The 16,807-nt window shown below is 34.7% G+C and overlaps 1 protein-coding gene across 6 annotated transcripts in view; it reads left to right on the top strand.

The window, feature by feature from the left end:
- Positions 1-16,807, top strand: part of LOC127856000 (RNA-binding motif, single-stranded-interacting protein 2-like) — a 247,648-nt gene that overhangs the window by 111,471 nt on the left and 119,370 nt on the right. The window lies entirely within an intron of this gene.

A 16,807-nucleotide genomic window follows, 5' to 3' on the forward strand; every position in this document is an offset into this window, starting at 1 on the left:
TTTGTTTTAACATCTTCCGACCTTATCTCTTTTGTTAAAAAAAAGATTTGTACTCAGTTGCTGTGCTAAACTACAGAAACAAAACTCCTTCAAGACGTCAATAGGTGCCAGTATAATGCTTTTGGAGGACACAATCATAAAAAAAAAGATATAAAGACACCAGTCTGGGGCAATTGGTGCTGGAATAAGAAAATTGGCAGCCACTATTTGCCGCCTTCTCGGGCCAAGCATCATTTGTAAAGGTGATGAAAAAAAGATGCCAAGCTCTCTAGGGGGGACCAATTGCCTGCTGAATGATGTGCCAAACATCCAGGGGAAAGTGTTCATCATGGAGAGATTGCATTTGGTCATGATATGGGGATGCATATGTAAAAGTCTGTTGACCCTTTACCACTTAGATACATATTTTACCACTTAGATACGCATTTTACCACTTAGATACGTATTTTGATGCATTTGTAGTACCTTAGAACGTTAAATTTAATTGAAGACCTTTCTTACTATATTCAAGTTTTAAAGGCTTCATTTCCAACCCTTAGATACTGATGAGCTGCAAACAGCATAAAACCTGAACAGACGGCGAGTTACTCTCAGGCTTTTCTGGTGTTATGCTGTTTGCAAATGGTAATTTTCCCTTTGCTTCTGAGTGGGAAAGGGTTAAAAGGCACTAGCCCTGCAGGGGTAACAGTCAAAACTCAAATCCTCTAAAATTCTGCAAGAAATCACAATTGTATCTATGAAATAATCTTCATACAGATACAATGTTACAAAAAAACTTTTCACAGATTTTCACAGTGCTACAATGAAAATGCAGATTTTTTTAAGAAACATTTTGCAAAAACATTTTTCATGCGCAGTTATCAACATTTTCCTGACATATGTGCCCTTAATCATCGGCAAGTCTGCTATGCCTGTGACAAAACTGGTGCAGTTATATTTAACCCATTTATGCCTTAGCGTCTAGAAAAAAGGCCTTGGCAAACAGCGTAGACCCAGATGAGACACCGATGATGTGGCGTCTCATCAGGGTCTGTGCTGTTTGCTTAAAGGAATTTCTGTAAGAAATATTCTAAATATAGAAATTAATATACTAGGCATCCCTAATTTTGAAAATAAATTGATCCAATTTAGAAGGATGGGTCACAGAGTACACTAGGCATAAATGGGTTAAGCAAATTTTTTTTTGTATTATTTCATTTGTGAAAATCTCCTTTTCATCCATTCTGAATGTCATCTGTTTCATTCATCCGAATGATTTATGATTTTAATCAGAATCATTGTATTTCTAATAACGGAAAATTATTTGGGGTTGAAGGCTGAATGTATGGGGAATTTTCTATAAATTGATGTAATGCTATTTTCAGTGAATGCAAAACTTTGTGTGATGGTATGTCACACAGAAATATACTTATACAATTGCTTTAATTTATTGCTGTTTATGACAAACCTCAGAACGTTAATATCATCAAACACGAAACATGAAAGATTCGCTGCTCATGTTCAATAATCATATTTTGTCATTGTGGCGACTAGTGTACATGGTGGCAACATACTGATCAGGAGGTTGGGAGTTAGATCCTCATTCTGGCAGGGCTCTCAAGATCTTCAATTCTAGACACCAAGGACTTGTTCTACCCGGGACATGGATTCAAGACTGTCTCAATTAGACTTTTGGTGTGATCCAGATGAAATAAATCGTTTTAATCAAAACTTTATCATTATCCTGCTACTGTCCAGTATTCATTATGTCTGATTCTTTTTATGCCCCCGGTAGGGTGGCATATAGCAGTTGAACTGTCTGTCAGTTCGTCCGTCTGTTCGTCCGTCAGTCCGTCCGTCCGAAAACTTTAACATTGCCAATAACTTTTGCAATATTGAAGATAGCAGCTTGATATTTGGCATGCATGTGTTTCTCATGGAGCTGCACATTATGAGTGGTGAAAGGTCAAGGTCAACCTTCAAGGTCAAAGGTCAAATATATGGCTTCAAAGTGGCGCAGTAGGGGGCATTGTGTTTCTGACAAACACATCTCTTTTTGTTGCTGTTATGGATAATAATGTAAATGATATAAATGATAATCATATTTATTTATTTGTTATATTCATGATGTTTTTCTTGTTCTGATTGCAGTTTATGATTCAACTTTTCTAAAAGATACTTTCAAATTTCAATATGCTCTCTTTAAATGTGATATTTACATATTGAATAAGTATGTTGCTGTTAAATCCAAGGTCTTACCACCTTGTTTTGGCATTTATTGCCATGACTCATGATAAGCAAAAATAAAACTTGCAAAGTTATTTTCTGATGGTTTGACTGATCCAAAAGAGTAGGAATGTATACATGACCTGATGGCAAAGCCAGTGCCTAAGTAGAAGTTCATTTACTTAAGCCTAGCTAATCTGCTAGAGTATGCCGATGTATGTTACATTATGAAACATGCTGGGATAATAAATTTCATGTTTTGTAATAAAACGGGATTTAGGAAAATCTCATGGCTTATTCTGATATCTTTTGTGCTTGTGTCATACCATCTTGTTCCATTTTTGAGTCGCTAAAGGATAACACTTAAAAGCAGATTGGAGAAATAAAATAACCGGTGAAAGCAAAGAACATAATTTATTGCAAAGTTGAGTTCTTGTTACCAGTGGTCCTCAAGCAAGCTGTTTTACACACAAAAAAGTTTTGCAAATTTTGGTGAATTTATTGACAAGGCCTTTTTTGCAGTAAGATATGTCTTAAATTGCAATCTCTAATAGCAACATGTCGCACACTGTGAAATTGACACACACCATGAAAATGAAAAGCTAGTTAAATGTTTTGCACATCGGTTTTATTTCTTCAAGCAGCATCTGAAAATGTTTAACCTGATTACCGGTAAGTTTATATTGCAAACTTCATCTCAATTTGAAGGCTAGCATATCAGAAGTCCCAAAAAAGAATATGTTGATGGTAAATGGTCGAATAAATAAATGAAGATAAATGAATTCATAAAAGCAAATTCTTTATTTAGCAACTTGTAGGTAACATTTACAGGATTTAAATGGTCTTTGTTATGAATGGGCATGGTGAAATTTAAGAAAAAAGATTCTACCAATATTAGGTACCAGGTGTATTGGTTCTACCTGTATTTGGGTCTCAGGTATATTGGTTCTACCAATATTAGTTCTCAGGTGTATTGGTTCTACCCATATTAGGTCTCAGGTGTATTGGTTTTACCAATAGTAGGTCTCATGTGGATTAGTTCTACCCATATTATGTCTCAGGTGTATTAGTTGTACCAATGTTAGGTCTCATATGTTTTGGTTCTACCCATATTATGTCTCATGTGTATTAGTTCTAACCATATTAAGTCCCAGGTGTATTGGTTTTATCCATATTAGGTCTCAGGTGTATGGGTTCTACCAATATGAGGTCTCATGTGTATTGGTTCTACTTATATTATGTCTCAGGTGTAAGGGTTCTACCCATATTAGGTCTCATGTGTATGTGTCCTACCCATATAAGTTCTCATGTGTATTGATTCTACCCATATTATGTATCAGCTGTATTGGTTCTACCAATATTAAGTCTCAGGTGTATTATTTCTACCAGTATTTGGTCTCAGGTGTATTGGTTCTACCCATATTAGGTCTCATGTGTATTTGTTCTACTAATATTAGGTCTCATGTGTATTGGTTCTACCAATATTAGGTCTCATGTGTATTGGTTCTACCCATATTAGGTCTCATGTGTATTGGTTCTACCCATATGAGGTCTCAGGTGTATACGTTCTATCCATATTAGGTCTCAGGTTTATGGGCTCTACCCATATTAGGTCTCATGTGTATTGGTTCTACCCATATTAAGTCCCAGGTGTATTGGTGCTACCCATATTAGGTCTCAGGTGTATTGGTTCTACCCATATTAGGTATCAGGTGTATTGGTTCTACCCATATTATGTCTCTGTGTATTGGTTCAACCAATATTAGGTCTCAGGTGTATTGTTTCTACCAGTATTTGGTCTCATTTGTGTATTGGCAGGTTTTTTTTTCCTTCTTTGGGACCCGCCGAAAATCGGCCCTTTCCCCTCGGATTTTTTTTCCCCTCAGCTGGTAAAATTTCCCCTAGATTTCATTTTCCCCTAAGGCCACGACTTTTTTTTTTATTGGTTTACAAAAATTATTTTGAAAATGGTCCATCGGGCGGTCGAAAAAAAAAAAACAAAAAAAAACATCATTGGAAAAAAAAGTTAATACTAATAACATCAGAACAAAGACAACATATCTTTTATAACCTTAACACAGAGACAAAAAATCAAATAATGCAATGAAACACATCTATATCTTCAAATGAAATGAGTCCTAACAGCACCTTATGTAACATCAGGCAATTTTAAACACTCCATTACATGACATGCGTTCTTCTCCCATTAAGGTAGTGCACCTCTAATGGGCACATATCCAAATATAATCTAATTAATTATTTTCTTAATCAGCATCATTTCACTGAACTACATGCAAATTTGTAGGTAGGCTTTCCATGCTTTTTAAAAAAATATACCGATTTTTTCAAAACCACCCCCACGCTCGGCTTTTGTCCAGTTTATTTTCACCCCTGGGGTATATAAAAGTTCCATAATTCATTCAAATTTCCAAATATGGGCATGCAGTTGGTGTGTACAGATGCTGTAAAGGTGTTTGAAGTTTAAACAAGATGAAATAAGTATTCTTTTACAGACATTTATTTTTTACAAATTTTTATCTATGGAAGAGCACCATGAAATGTAAGTGATTTCAGCCAAGTAAAAATTGGGTCGGTTAAAAACAAAGTGTCATAAAATTCAAAATAGTATCATTTAAGTCATATTTTAAACTTAGTTTTTATAGAAACACTATATACAGCAAAAATACCAAGAACTAGACAGATTTACCGTTTACTTTTTGAAATAAAAATAAAAATGCAACATGCATGGTTCGTATTTTCAAGAGTAAATCACCCAATTTCGCCGTAACGTTGTTTTAATTTTAATAATTGAAAAATGTGCATAAAAATTGCAACATATTTAACAATAAATATAGCTTATATGCCATATTAAATCAAATTATGTTAGAAAATAAATAAAACGCGTCGCAAAAAAGTATACGTCGTCGGCAGGATTCGAACCTGCGCGGGAATATCCCAAAAGATTTCTAGTCTATCGCCTTAACCACTAGGCTACGGCACCTAATATTAGGCTCTTCAACCTTCGAAGAAATCGCGGGAAATCATTAGAGGTGCACTACCTTAAAACGAAAAACTGCGCTTCATTTCCAAAATTGGATGCGCACCATTACGCAATGCGATGCCCGTTGCATAAATCTTATATAAGATAAACTACTCATACACAAATTACCCGGTATGTGTTTGCTCTTACTCGACTTATGAGATCGTACATGAAAAAAAAAATCGAGGTAGATCGATCCATGCGTCGTCGCGGTAATGTTTGTCAAAGTTGTTGTTGTCATGAAAACTCGTTGATTTACAACGCAAAACGTCTTATTTGAACTGACGCGAATTAATTCAATCATATTTGTCAACTTCGCTTTTGCTTTATTTTGATAATTTAATCCAAAGTTTAATGTTAGCAAGTGTTTTTTTTTACTGGAATTGTAAACAAGGAGTCAGTTAAAGTCTTCCGAAAATGTGCAGTCTGTGTGAATTGACAGTTTGACGTCATCAAAGGAAAGCCGCTTTCTGTCGGAAGCAATTAAGCGACAAATTTCGCGCCGAAAAAATTGGCTTCCTTTGTCTAGCAATCAACATGCCGAACCAATCGTGTGTTTGTTTCTCAATTGCAATCCTCCAATTTAATAAAAGCACGTGCATAGCTCCGCCTTCGAATCTTTTGCAGAGAACGGAGGCGGAGTTTAACGGTTAATTGAGCTAGTGTTTTACACAAGTTGAGTTCCGATTTGCCGAAATTACTCGGCCCTAAGCATTGAAACGACAAATACATTTATCAATGATTTTCCGAGATATACCGATTTGTTCCGATTTCCAAACTTTCTGTACAGTTCCTATAAACTATGGCGGACGTGTTTACAAAATTCCTAAACACATATATCGTAAATAATGGCAGTGTTTTATTGGATTATTTATACTAATTATCAAATACTATCGGGTTTGTTTAATATAATTAACATGTTAAACAATATAGTTGCGTCACAGCACGGATTCTAGATTACACGGATAAGAAACGGGACCGTTACGCCAAATATCTTGTCGTGTCTAAGTCACGTGACCGTGTCGAAACTATCGATCTTTTATCGAAGCGCCGAGGTTATAAATTTGATGTACTCACTCACGTATTTTGTTAAATTATAGTTTCATTTCTAGGCCGATTTTGACAAATTATATATCATTAGAAAGCTAACGTAACGTAGTTTTCAGATATATCATTATATATTGAGTTTTTCTTCTGATTTCGGCAGCCCGGCGAGTTATAACTTTAACTTTTGCAAATAACATACCGTTTTGGAGTTTTAGAATCTAGATTTACGGTTGACATGTTCGTACTTTATACCGATTTGTAGCGTTTATATTTGGAGTTCAGTTTTAAAAATAACATCTTGCTTAGGAGAATAGAATTCTGTATACGATAGAAAAAAAAATTGTTTAAAAACTAAAGTAATTAAGGAATGAAGGCGGGAAAATGTAGCGCGCGTTCCTAACGCTCTGAACTGATGCTACGGTCTTGGCGATTATGCTTTTGTTTAGATACCGGCCATTGAATTTCCTTTGCCATGATTATTATATTTTTTATGAAATATATTGAAATATTTTGTTCTAGAGACATATCCATAAAGCTAAGTATTAATGAAGCTTAATAAATTTACGATTTCAGCTCTTGATTATAACACAGAAAGGGTGTTAATTTTATGATGAAACAGCGTATACAAATGTATAGCGGACCCTCTTGATATTTTTCGGCTTTGCATACTTCAAATAAAATGGGTGTCAAAACATTCATCGTTTGTTGTTTATTATCAAAAAGGTAATTATGTAAAATTATATGAAAGGTTATTAACCATAAATTATAAATTAATTAAAATTATTTAAAGATTCTTGAAAATCACGGTCAACTGTCTATGCATGTATATTGAAATATCTTTATAAGTTAACAGAGTTATAAATATATAGAATTCTAAATTAAAACACTGTATTATTTGTATTTTTCGGAAAGATTATTCATACACTCTTTATAGGACTACGAAATGACGGAGTTTTTTTACCGGTACCCGCTAAATACGTCAAATGTTAAGTATTAGATTTTTTAAATGTTTAAAATGTACATGTATAGGTATTAAGCACTTATAATTATTGTGATTTAGCTGGCTGACATCTATACAGTATTTAGTTTATGGCAATCTGTATGGGCAGATGACTATAAATGTTTTCAATACGCTACATATCTCATAAACGCAAAATTGAGTATTGGGCGTTACATTACTCCAAGAAATGACTACTAATACCACGAGAAGACATGGAGGTATCATAAAAAGTGTAATCTGACCAGACATTGCCACCTGTGGTTAGGGACCAATATACAAGTATAGGTCCCTGCTGTGGCGTATGACACCATAGTGTTATTTAGTATTGGTCGGCACAGTATCTGATCATAACGAGATAATTGGTTTGTGCTGAACACAGGGGCAATAAAACCACAGATCTATCAATAAACAAGATTATTGAGATATCTTTTTTTGAACACCGCGATAAAAATGCTCAAACCATGGACTCTAGAATACACGGATAAGAAACATGGCAACATTCTCAGAATCATCACTGCTATATGTGTAATCACCTAACAATTCGTCTAAAAATAATTTATATATTTGAGTTGAAGACGATGTACTGTTGTTTAAGTCTGAATAAACTATCTGTCTGCCTGTCTAAATCCAAGCCGTCATCGTCCCGGTGAAAAAATCTGATTTTCAATAGTTGGACATGATGCCCTGATGTCAAAATACGAAATGACCCGCGTAACACGGACCGTGATTTTCAAGAATCTTTAATAAATTGATAATTTAAGGTAAATAACATTTCAAATAATTATACATAATTACCTTGTTGATAATAAACAGCAAACGATGAATGTTTTTGACACCCATTTTATTTCAAGTATGCATGCAAAGCCGAATAATATCGAGAGGGTCCGCTATATACGCTGTTTCATCATAAATTTTACAACCTTTCTGTGTTATAAACAAGAGCTGAAATCGTTAATTTATTAAGATTCATTTATAATAAGCTTTATTGATATGTTTCGTGAACAAAATACTACAATATATTCCATAAAAAATATAATAAGATGGCAAAAGAAATTCAATGGCCGATTTCTAAACAAAAGCATAATCGCCAAGACCGTAGCATCAGTTCAGTGCGTTAGGAACGCGCGCTACATTTTCCCGCCTTCATTCCTTAATTACTTTGGTTTTTAAACAAATTTTTTTTCTATCGTATACAGAATTCTTTTCTCCTAAGCAAGATGTAATTTTTAAAACTGAACTCCAAATATAAACGCTACAAATTGGTATTAAGTACGAACATGTCAACCGTAAATCTAGATTCTAAAACTCCAAAACGGTATGATATTTGCAAAAGTTAAAGTTATAACTCGCCGGGCTGTCGAAATCAGAAGAAAAACTTAATATATATTGATATATCTGTTTACTGCGTAACGTAAGCTTTCTAATGATATATAATTTGTCAAAATCGGCCGAGAAATGAAACTATAATTTAACAAAAGACGTGAGTGGGTACATCAAAATGTATAACCTCGGCGCTTCGCTGTACGCTAATCGTAAAAGATCGATAGCCACGACACGTTAAAACGCGCGGTGGTAAAACATAAAATTTGTATTTCTTGTGTTTAACTCGCTATAAATCCATTAATAACAACAGGAATATACTAAAAGTTATATTTTTTTGAAAGAGGAATTAATAAGCAACAAGATAACGTATAAACCAATAAAATCGGATGAATAGTTTTTGCATAAGATTGAATTTACTAAAGTAAGGGTCAAATACTCGATTCATCTCCTGTCAATATACACTCCGTGGTCACAGACACGGAAATAAATTTTGATGGGGTCGACATTTGACTGACGCTGATTTTCTTATTGTCTGTAATTTTTACCCGAAATAAATTTTGAGAAGTGCCCATAAAAGGACTGGTACATAATGTGTCACATTGAAAAATATCCCGATCTCTGCAATATATGTGAACCAATGGTTGATTGTACTTACTTGATTTTATTCGCAACCGTACTCAAACCGGATCGTTTTTTTTCTCGTTTCGCTCGTTTTGCAGTGCGGTCGGGAATAAAATATTTAAAAAAAAGACGATTTTCCGATTTTATTTTTTTTCCCATTTTCCAAAAATTAGGGTCGGCGGTTTTGTAAACCAAGAAATATAAAAGTCGTGGCCTAAAAAAAAAAAAAAAAATATTTTTTTTTTTTTTTCCTTTAAATATATTAGTTATCCTGATCCACTGTAGAAACTAGAAAAATATTGCATAATTAAATTATCTGTTGCCTTGAATTTGTTTTAAAAACAGTAAAATATGTTAAATTGATTATTTTAGACTTTGCTTATTTTCCCCAAGATCCAGCTTTTCGCACAATTTTTTCCCCCAAAATTCGACGTTTCGCGCGATTTTTTTCCCCTCAAAAAAGGCCAGGCCCTTTCCCCAAAATCAGATAAAAACCCCTGATTGGTTCTACCCATATTAGGTCTCATGTGTATTGGTTTTACCAATATTAGGTCGCATGTGTATTGGTTCTACCAATATCTGGTCTCAGGTGTATTGGTTCTACCCATATAAGGTCTCAGGTGTATGGGTTCTATCCATATTATGTCTCATGTGTATTGGTTCTACCAATATTTGGTCTCAGGTGTATTGGTTCTACCTATATTAGGTCTCATGTGTATTGGTTCTACCAATATTAGGTCTCATGTTTATTGGTTCTACAAATATTTGGTCTCAGGTGTATTGGTTCTACCCATATTTGGTCTCAGGTGTATGGGTTCTACCCATATTATGTCACATATGTATTGGTTCTACCAATAATTGATATCGGGTGTATTGGTTCAACCAATATTAGGCTCCATGTTTATTGGTTCTACCAATATTTGGTCTCCTGTGGATAAGTTCTACCCATATTAGGTCTCAGGTGTATCGGTTCTAACCATAGTATGTCTCATGTATATTGGTTCTACCAATATTTGGTCTCATGTGTATTGGTATTACCAATATTAGGCCTCATGTGTATTCGTTCTCCCTATAATATGTCTCAGGTGTATTGGTTCTACCAATATTAGGTCTCAGTTGTATGGGTTCTACTCACAACAATAGCATCAAAACAGTGCTCATCACTATTAACATCAATGTCACTCTTTAATAACCAAACATGAAATGGCCATTGAAATATCCCCAGTTCTTTAAAGGTTTCAGAAAGTGTTAATGCAAATTAAACAAGATCAAAATCTATAGTTATTTATGAATTTACTTTCATTGTAAATACAAATCGTTTGTCTGAACATGTCTTCTATATGCAGAATGTTTGTCGTTATTACCATCGTCTTTGCCCATGGTAAATATTTAATTGTTGACATTTTCTATCTTCTAGTGTTTACTTAATATTCCTCAAGAACATGGCATCAGAAATTTTGAAAATGAGATTTTAATGGTCCTGTTATGAAATGAAAGTGTTCTAATAATGGATTTGTGTACGGGTGATTTTTGCGAGATCGATACTAAGTTTAGATGTCTAATAATAAATGTATTTGAATGCGTAAATAACAGTGTGATTAGATTTAATGCCAAATGAATATACTGTATAGAAATTAAACTTTTCCAAAACATGTGCATTTTGGTGAAAACGCAAAAATGTTTTCATTAGACAAATCTGTACATGTTTGCATTGTGTCTTTTATTACTTTTTGGTTCATAAAGTTCTTTACAGTTAGGTTGTTCGTGCATGCAGATTTATGTTTAATATTTCCCTCTTTTTAAGTCAAGATTTCCCATCACTCTGTAGAAAATATGTTAATTTGAATAACTTAATTGTTCAGCAAAAAACTATATGATTTATTTGAATTCATGTAACCACAAAAAAGAATTTTCTTGTATTTACTTTTGGTGTTAGCAACCAAATATTTTCAATGCTACAGCATCACAGGATGATCCTGTGTTTTTTTCACCATTTTGGGAATGGGGCCGGGTCCCATTGGATTGGGAAAATTTGCTGCATTTTGACTGAAATTGGGAAATTAGTGTTGTTGTTGTATTTCCAAAAAATGCTTCAAAATTGAGAAAACGAGTGTTTTCAGTATGAAATTTACTAAGGTTGAACTTATATGGATGAGAGTTGAACAAAATATTGAGATCTAAAAAAAAAATATGTTTATTTTTTGGGGGGAAACCTTTCATTGGAAAATTTTAGCTCCCATTTGGGAAAAATATTTACTTTTTCCATTGGTAATCATGGGCCAATTACCAGACCCGATTTTAAATGAAAAAAACACTGTGACATACATGCCAGAATTTTTAAGTTCCAAAGCGGGACATTCCATAAAAAATTGTCGGGACATTTGACCAAAAAGCAGGACACCTAAAACGTTCTATCATTCCACCTTTACTGTAGTCTGTATAGTCCCCTGCGAAATGTTGTTCTGCAGTTCACGAATAATTCGTGAACTGTTCATGAACTGTTCGTGAACTGAGTTCATGAATTGTTCATGAATAGTCAGTGAACAGAAAATGAGCCACGTCTGTGAAATGTTCTTGAAATTTTAGTTCATGAACTGTTCATGAACACTAATGGCATGAAGTGTTCATGAAATATTCTTGAAACCTAATGGCATGAAGTGTTCATGAACTATTCTTGAACCCTTATGGCATGAAGTGTTCATGAACTATTCTTGAACCATAATGGCATGAAATGTTCATGAACTATTCATGAACACCAATGGCATGAAGTGTTCTTGAACAGTTCATGAACACCACAATTCTTGAAAAATTCTTCAGGGTTTTGCTGTTCATAAACAGTTCATGAACATTTTTCTTCTATTTTTCAATGGCTCATTTTCTGTTCACGAACTGTCAGTGAATAGTTCATGAACCATAGTTATTCAAGAGTTCATGAACTGAGGTGGCATGAAGTGTTCATGAACTATTCATGAACAAGAATTTGTCAATTTATGCAAAGGTTACTCAACAAACAGGTCAGGGTAAGAAGAAACAAGTCTTGTATTAGCACTTAACATATTGATAGCAACATATAACAATAATTTAAATATAACACTAATAACTGAGATACAAGTGGTTTGATAATACTCTTTAAATTTCATAATACAACTTTGCACTATATGTTCATGAATAATTCATGTATTGAAAAGATTATGAATAGTCTCATTTTCAGTTCAAGAATCATTTACTAATCAATGGTTTCCCTGAAAAGGTTACACTTGCCAAAGAACTTGAAATGGAACCAATGGCTGATCAGTTCAGCCGGTAATTTATTAAAGACTTACATTTTCAAATATAACATAAACCATGTGCCTTCCGTTTCAACTTCCTGTGCACACAATATTCTTCCTTTGTAAAAACAGCAATTTAATGTACATGTTTGAGTTCTTGATATCATCTTAAACTGTTCTTGAAATAAGATGTCCTTAAAACGTTCTTAAACTTGTCTTTTAAGTCTTCCAAGGACAATGACAGATCCTTTTAAGAACATATTGGATTCTTAAAAAGTCCATCATATGTTCAAAAACATTGTGTAGACCTGTTTGAGAACATCAGAAGGAAACATGTTGTTCAAAAAAGTTCTTAAAGTGTTCAAGAATAGTTTAAGAATAATTCAAGAACAGGAAAGGTCCTTAAAAAGTTATTGAACTGTTCCTGAAGGCAGTTCTTGAACAGTTCTTGTACAAATGTTCTTAAAATTCTCTAGAACAGGTCAAGAACTCTTACTTACAGTGGTGAAAATACTATGCATATTCATACTAACTTCACAGGTTTCACAAATCTACAAGATTTGTATGCTAGACATTTCAATATTACTTTCAAAAATATTTATGAAACATCTAGCACAAAGGAATTCATGAATTATTCATGATGGATCCTCAAATTCTGTCTGAGAAAAGTCATCAGAAATAATTGTTCATGAAATGTTCATTACTAAGTATTTATGGTTAGATGAAGAACTGTTCATGAACTTTGAAGTGTTCAACAAAAATTCATAAACTGTTCATGAACGTGTCTTAAAAACAGTTCATGTCCAAAAGTTCATGAACCAAGATCAGGAACTTTGTGAGACCGGTTCATGAACAATTCCTGATTGGCTTGAAGTGTTCATGAAATTATGAACAACATTTCGCCAAGGTACTAACAAAAACTCTTGATACATTTATTCAAGACATAAAACATCTGATATGAAGCATGAAATCTGAAACATTACAGAATGGGTATCACTTATTGGACTGTTTGTTGCAGGTATATTGCACATTCTGATTATCCCGCTATTTTGGAACTAAACATTGAATGTAAAAGACACATTAATGACATAGAGTTAATTCTACAAAACAATTGTTTTGTAAACCGTTTCAAACAAAAACAAAAACAAACAAATTTTCAACATTATTTCTTTACAATTATCGATAGCAATAAGCGACCACTATCTTGAAGACCTCCATGGTGTGAATGCCTGATAAAATCAATAATTAGCCTATAAATCGCTTATAAGGTGTCATAAACAACACTGGTTCACACGAGAAGTAGAATCGGATTGTTAATTGGGGGCAATAAAGGGATTAGCGGTGGTAAGTGTTAGCGAAACAGAGCTTGAATAGCGAATTTTATTGGGAACCTACAGACCTTACATCGTTTTTTACGAATGTCGGGACAAATCGTCTCATATCGGGACGCCGGGACAAAGGGCCCAAAAGTGGGACTGTCCCGCCGAGATCGGGACGTCTGGCATGTATGCACTGTGATCTGTTACATAAATTATGAGAAAAAATTGTTACTATTATGAGACATGTTCTGGGAAAACTTTAACCCTTTCAGTGCGGGAACCGAATTTTGAAGGCCTTTGCAAACTGTTTGGATCCAGATGAGACGCCACAGAACGTGGCGTCTCATCAGGATCAAAACTGTTTGCTATTCTGATAATATTCTTTGAAAAAATCAAAGAAAATGCTAATTTTAGAAATTAAGCAGACCACATTTTAGCAGATGACAAATTTCCCAGCATGCAAAGGGTTATGTGCAAGTGTGTGTTAATTGCTGTCCCAGATGAGCTATTGCAGTCCGCACAGGCTAATCAGGAGTCCGCGCAGGCTAATCAGGAGTCTGTACAGGCTAATCAGGAGTCCGCACAGGCTAATCAGGAGTCCGTACAGGCTAATCAGGAGTCCGTACAGGCTAATCAGGAGTCCGTACAGGCTAATCAGGAGTCTGTACAGGCTAATCAGGAGTCCGCACAGGCTAATCAGGAGTCCGCACAGGCTAATCAGGAGTCTGTACAGGCTAATCAGGAGTCCGCACAGGCTAATCAGGAGTCCGCACAGGCTAATCAGGAGTCTGTACAGGCTAATCAGGAGTCCGCACAGGCTAATCAGGAGTCCGCACAGGCTAATCAGGAATGATACTTTCCGCCCAAACCCGATTTTTCTAAAAAGAGACTTCCTTAAAGTGAAAAATACCATAAAAGCTGGCTCTAGGAATTCAACATTATACAATTAGTTTGTACGATACAACCCACCAAAACACCAAAGTCATTTGAAGTTCACATTGTACTCTAAACTGTTAAATAGCCTTATATCGTAGAACATAATTAATAGCATTTATATTTTCTCCCTTACCCCACCGCCAGTCATTCAATATCCACAATGTACGCAAGTTTTTTTAAATAACAGCATATTTCTGAACTGAATACTGAACATATTTACTATTATTCATATTTTTCTCTCCCCCCTCCCCAACACACACTCAACAACACCTCAGGCATGATCACATATGACAACATTTTGTTATAATTAACTTGCACCCTCTGCAAAACCAACATCAGGTGCCCCGATTATTAATTATTTAATAGGCATTTTTACATGAATGACCTTCAATTACAGATTGTTCAATCAATATTCCGCTCAGTCCACTGACTCTCAAACTGTCCATTATCTGATTTTGACCATGTCCACCAATCTTGCCTATGGACATGGTCAATTTAATTCTGTCTGACCACTGTGTTATGGAGGGGTCAAATTTTTGCACTGGTACATTCAAATGGTTTGAGATTATGACAAGATGTTGATTGTCTGCAATTGATTCAGAGTATTGGCGTAATTGCTGCTGCAGCTGTTTTTAACGCTGCTTCCATGGTCAATTGCTGCTGCCTTTGCTATCCTATTGCTTTTTTTGGTGTAAGCATTTTGGTTGCTGATCCTATAGTTGCTCGTGTTGGTGTCGGCATTGCCGTGAAGTGCTGCTGAAGCGGTTTTACAAGTTTGTCATATTGCTATAGATTTTTTTTGCTGCTGATGTTTCAGCAGTTACTATTATATTTTATATTGCTGCTGATTTTCTCTGTGATTGCTTGTTATTATGTGGTAATAATAACTAAATCAAAGGCTGCATTTTATACTGTTGTTGCTGTTGTTGTTGTTGCTGCCGCAGTTTTGCTGATAATGAACACTCAGTGGGTTTTTTTACACTTAAACAAATACTATCAAGGATATTGTATTCAATGCATCTTGCATACTTCACATGTAATTAGGCCTCAACTTTGCAATGGTTAAGACTGAACAACCAACATTATTAATGTAGCAGTAACTATCTAGACAGTGTAATTAATTGCATATAGATGGAAATAAAGTTTCCACAATATATCTCAGCCAACATCAACTGGCCACAAATCTGAGGAAAAAAATCCATTAACTAATTTATACTAGAGACATGTGTGGGGTTGTTTTTGGGGTCATTGTTGCCTTTCTATACAATAATGCGGGGTTGCTTTTGGGGAACTGATGATGATGATGATGATGATGATGATGATGATGATGATGATGATGATGATGATGATGATGATGATGATGATGATGATGATGATGGTTGTACTGATCATGCCTCTGTTGAATCCTAGTGAATTTATTATTAAGATTTTTGTAAGAACTTTTTGCTTTTTTTAACAAACATATTTGTGTACTTCCCTATGAATCCTTTATTATAGATATGACGTCAATACTCGTGTCCTTTTCTTTTACAATGGTAATTTTATTTTGAATCCTATATTTGGATATGAAGATACTCGTGGTCTATTTGCACACTCGTTTTCAGACATAAAGCATCATAGCAACATGGGGAATTTGTCATTTATGGGTAATTAACGGTTGGAATCTTGCAAGGCTTCGATGGCTGTCCTGTCATATCTAAGAGAACGAGAATCGGAGTATGGAAATTCTGGGGAAATTCTATGTAAATGTACTGAGCTTGGATTCCCTGGATCTCCCATGCCCTCAGGCAAGACTGCATGGCCCATTTGACGTATTACTTGGGCAATTGACTTCGGTATAAATTTTACCCACTGTGCAGTTGCCTGCTGAAATCAATATCTTAAAGCGAGGGAAGGGGGGGGGGGGGGTGAAATGAAGCCCTTGATAATGACAATTCATTTTGCTGCAAATCATGAATCACAATTTTGTTTTCTGTGTTTAATTTTGTGATTAAAACCATTGGGTTCTTGTTTTTCATTGAGTAATAATAATGAACACCTTTCAATT

This window comes from Dreissena polymorpha, chromosome 13 (assembly GCF_020536995.1).
Source record: "Dreissena polymorpha isolate Duluth1 chromosome 13, UMN_Dpol_1.0, whole genome shotgun sequence".
NCBI lineage: Eukaryota > Metazoa > Mollusca > Bivalvia > Myida > Dreissenidae > Dreissena > Dreissena polymorpha.